Source organism: Ammospiza nelsoni, chromosome Z (assembly GCF_027579445.1).
Source record: "Ammospiza nelsoni isolate bAmmNel1 chromosome Z, bAmmNel1.pri, whole genome shotgun sequence".
In the NCBI taxonomy this organism is placed as follows: Eukaryota; Metazoa; Chordata; class Aves; order Passeriformes; family Passerellidae; genus Ammospiza; species Ammospiza nelsoni.
This window is the reverse complement of record NC_080669.1, coordinates 42,374,348-42,379,053: the sequence shown is the minus strand read 5'-3', so window position 1 is coordinate 42,379,053 and position 4,706 is coordinate 42,374,348. Positions and strand designations below refer to the sequence as shown.

Here is a 4,706-nt window from a genome sequence, read left to right as displayed (position 1 = left end):
TTAAAAACACAGACCCCTCCCCCGGTTGCACTAGAGCTGTATTTTCTGCCTTCTGGATGCAACAAGCTGCTGATTTTTAAAATTGCCTTTTGATTTCCATTTTTATAAGCACCCATCGGCACCAACAAATTATTAACAGTTGATAAAAAGTTGAACAGTTGTAAACCCACCCCCAAAATGCATCTCTTTTCACTTACAATGGACCTCAGTGAGGAGCAGGAGAAGATTAACACCCTCACCATCGTGGAGGGCCTGAAGTTCTCACTCAGGTTTGCCCCTCCATGCCTGCTGCACCTCCCTTGGATGCACAGTTCCCACTCAGTGTGATCCTGAGGTGTTAGTGGAAGAGGAGCAGCATGAGGAGAAACAGGAGGCAATGGCTAAAACTCCCCCCAGGAATGTTCACCTTCAAGCCCCAAATTCCTGCAAAATGCACCCTTGGCTCCAGCTTTGTGGAAAAAACTTTCCTGTGGGGGAAAAAAGAAACCTTCAAGTACTCCCCTCTTTCATGGGCTGGTATGAGGTGTGCCTGTCACTCAGGAGGGCTTTGGGGTCCAAGGGTCCATGTGGCAGGGCTGCAAGGTGCATCTGCTGGTTCTGCTCAAGGAGTGGGGGCTGTGCACCCTCCACACCCAACCATCTGCCCTCCCATCTGCTGACAGGATGCTGTTGAGCTGCCCTGGAGCAAAAAGAGGCTGATTTCCTTGCCACCACAATGCCAGAGAGCCAGCTGTGGGGCTACTGAATTACACAAAAAGGAAGGAGGTTTGGGGGTTTTTTGTATGGACTTTCAAGTTAAATATCAAAAAAACTTTTCAGACAAAAAGTGGATGGAGTGTTGCAAGCTCATCTGTTGAAGCAGGATGCTGCAAAGAAGTGTTTTGCTTTACACATCACTGGACCTTGTCTTTCAAGGAAAGACAACTTCACCATGAGCCAAAGAGGGAAAAAACTAATTATAAAACTGAGCAGGGCTGTAATGTGTGTTTAGCTGTGACCTGTGTTTTGTCAGGACCCTTGTCTAAAATTCAGGTCCCAAAGGTAAAAGTTTCTGCCTTTCCTGATAGTTTCTCCTCTTCCTCAAACTAAGCTGAAGACTGCATGTGGATGGGGACGCAATTCTGGCAGCAAAGGAGAGACTGGGACTGCAAGAGGCAGAGACCTGCCCAGTCCTGTCTGGGCTTGCTGATAACAGCACTTTATTCCATGGTTGAACCCTAACAACAACCTTCTGCTGCTTCAAGATACTGGTTCATTTAGTTTTGTTCCCCTTCTATTCACTTGCAGGCAGTGAAATGGGGGATGAAATTCTGTCTGTGGCCTCTCTTCCTGCTTACATCCTGGCAGTGAATACAAAGCCCTGAAAAGGCCCAATCCTGAGTGATCCTCAGAGACATAAAACATGGTTTTAACCCACTTCCTCTAAATTCTCTGCAAATCCTAAGCAGAAAAGTTTCCACTTGCAAAACCTTATTATGAGACATCTAGCAGCACGAGCAAAGCCCATTTTCTTCCTCAAGATGAGTTTTGGAAAGCTTTTAGGGACATTCTCCCTGTTTCTCTGGTCCATGCTTCCACTGACAAACAGCTGAGGAACTGGAAATACCTCTGTTCTCCCACTGAGAAGCAAAAGAGAGAAATATGATTGTTAAATTAGATGTTATAAGGAAAATGAAATGGGTCTGGGGGAAGAGTGGGGCTGTTTGTTGTTGAGTGGAGTGTTTGCTGGGGTGGTGGAAGTGTTTGCACTTGCAAGGTTCAGAGTGGATTTTTGGGGAAATCAGGAACAGAGTGTGAGCAAAGCTGGCCCCTTGCCCAGCCAGAGCAGTGGCCAGAGTCATTCACCTGTGAAAGTGGGCGGGGGAAAGGCAAAGACTTCAGTCTGACTATCAGCATCACAGAAAGCCACCCGCCCGCCAGCATAATCCAAATCCACCTCCATGTGTCGGACAGTGTGGCTGTGGGGCAGAAACATGGGCTGGGCCAGGTGAGAGCCTGCAGCTGCCCCAGCACTGCCCCACGGCCCAAACCCCACATTTGGGGCTGAGACCAAAGCAGCCCTTATGGGACACGAATTCCCAAGCCAATCTCCAGTGCCCCGTCAGGAGCAGGACAAACCTCCATGGCCCAGCAGTGACAGCCCCCCACAAAGTCCTGCTGACCCAAAACACAGCAGAGGAACTCAAAACTCTCCATTCCTGAGGGCAGAGGAGCTGGGGGTGATTCCTGGCAGCCTGCAGTCCAGCCATCCAATGACACCAGGATTTGGGGTGAGCTGTGGCTGGATCTAGGGTCATGGTTGCTGACAGGGAGAGGGATGTTCATGAGCCTATATGCATTGGAATATCACCTCCAAAAATTGCACCAGAGCATCAGCTCCAGGTACTGAACCCAAATGGGAGTTCAGTAAGTCCCTGAAGCCAGACTCACCTCTCCATATCCCTCTGAGTCTTCCTCCAGAGAGCACTCCAAGATGTTTGGAAAAAGAAGACGACCCCAAAGATTTTTACCTCTGGATGTCACCCTGGGCCTTCTCCATATCCACCCTGTTGCACAGAGAAGGCAAGACCACCTGAGGTGGGAGACACAATGCCCTTCATCAGGCATCACCCAATTTAGTGTCCTAATTTGGGTGCTAATTAAGCATCAACAGCATTCTGCACCTCCCACCTTCAGTCTTCCATCCCTTAAGGCTAATCAGGAATAAATTCCTGATTTTCTTTTAAATAAATGAGCATCTGTGATGCTTTCACTTTCCAGCCAAATCTGCCTTCCCATTTTTGCTTAATTAATTCCCTTTTTCCCAGTTTTTACACTCCGAGCACCTTTAAATTGCCACCACCTCTACCAGCATGTTGGTTTTTCAAGTAAAATCCTCAAGCTATTTCCAGCTCTGACATCAACAGTCATGGCTGTACCTTCCTCTCTGTGCACCTCGAGAGGAGTAAATTGGGGTGTTTAATGCCAAATTTCCTTTCCCCATTGCTAGAAAATCACTGGGACATCTTTACTCACGTGGGCAAGGCTCCCACGCCTGCAAGATATGATGGAAGATTCCCCCATCACCACCAAGTTTTGGATTAACTATCAACCCCCTCCAGCTCCAAAGCAAAAATCCCAGAGGAAAAGAACGCAGGGAGAGAAGATAATCCGAAAAATGGAGGGCTTGGGGCCAAAACTGGTGATATTTTTGGCTCCAATATCAGTTCAAGATGGTTCAGACATCCTGGAGAGGAAGGGAGAAAGACGCTTAGGGCTGCTTTCCTGTAAATAAAAGCAAAAAGCGGGGGAACAGATTCTGGGGCTAAGTTTCATCTCACTCATAGCAGGTCACCATCTGGTTGCTGGCACTTGGCCTGAAGCTCTGCGTGGCATTGCTGGATCCATGACATCTCGGCAGCTTCACCATGTTGCTGTTCCTCCAGCCTCCAGCACAGGCAATGGAACCAGGAAAGAAACTGTGATTCCTGGTCACTCAGCACCCAACAGAGCCCCTTCAGCATGGCCTGCAGCTTCTGCTTGTCAGCCCTGCCTCGAGTCTGGGGGATGAAGGAGAAGGACTAGGATGCTGGAGGGGGTATGAAGCAGTGTGGCCCCCATGGTGCACCCAGATGGCAGCACCACCCACCAGCATCTCCTGTCTTGTCTCCTCTGCTGCCTCAGTCAGACCAGCATGTCACTTGTCCTCCTCTTGCAGGGTTTTTTGGGAAGCTTCAAACTGCTTCTGCAGGGAAAAGAGGTTTATACTCCTGGAGAAGGGATGAAAAGAAGGAGAAAGGACTGGAACCCCTAAAGTACCATATCCATGTGCAGATGGCCCCATCCTCACCCTCCTCTGCAGCTGCACTGAAGCAGATATGTACATTCATACCCATGTTATAACAAATTTCATAGTTATGCTGCACGCACACCCTCACCTTATCCATACAGTGATACCTGAGCAATACAGGTCTCCCAGACAGGCTGGGATAGCCCACCTCTCCAAAGTCTCCTGTAAAAAAGTTGCCACCACTCCTTAAAAAGTTCACTGACCACCCTTCAGTTTCCATCCCCTTCCCCCACTCCTTGCACCCACAGCAAGGTCAAAACCCTCTTTGGGGACCTCCATTTCCCCTCTGCGCCCAGAAGTGGAATAGGAGCCCTCCACAGCACAGGTGCCAGGTGAGAGCAGGAGTTTGGAATCTCCAATATTTAGGTTTGGTCACAAAACTACCAGCCACTATAAGGTTTCATACTTAGCCCTCACTAAATTGCAGCATTTCAGTTCGGTTTTGGCTTCTAGATGCTTGCATTGCTTTTTTCCTCTAGAAAGACAGCTTGCCTCTGCTCAAAATACATATTCTGGGGGCTGAGTTTTAAGGGAAATTAGAGTCGTTCAGGCAGGGGGGGAGTGTCTAAGATGGGGATACACTCACCCTGTAGCAGCGAGCAGCCTCCTCGAGCAGCACAGTGGGGTGGGCACGATGCACATGCAGGCAGTGCAGACGAGGACTCCATCACAGTGACAGAAGACAGTGAGGTGCCTGTGGCACAGATCCTGCGCCGGCAGTGGGGCCAGCTCCTGCACGCCTGCCACCACATTGGCCAGCTGCTGGCTGGGGCAGAAGCCACTGATGCCTTGTGAAGGCTGACCTAGAACAGAGGCTAGATGGAGTTAAAGAATAAAGTAGGTATTTATTAAAAGGCCTCAATGGATACACCTTGGG

The 4,706-nt window shown here is 49.2% G+C and overlaps 1 long non-coding RNA gene across 2 annotated transcripts; it reads right to left on the bottom strand.

Moving 5' to 3' along the window:
• On the bottom strand, positions 1–3,877 carry LOC132086769 (uncharacterized). 2 transcript variants are annotated; one of them, XR_009420441.1, is made up of 4 exons: positions 3,629–3,877; positions 3,321–3,539; positions 2,431–3,226; positions 1–2,302 (listed from the first exon to the last, which is right to left on the bottom strand). It is a non-coding gene; the product is annotated as an uncharacterized LOC132086769 (long non-coding RNA). The 2 variants fall into 2 exon arrangements; XR_009420440.1 differs by having other exon boundaries at positions 2,431–3,539.
• Positions 3,878–4,706: the final 829 nt, after the last annotated feature.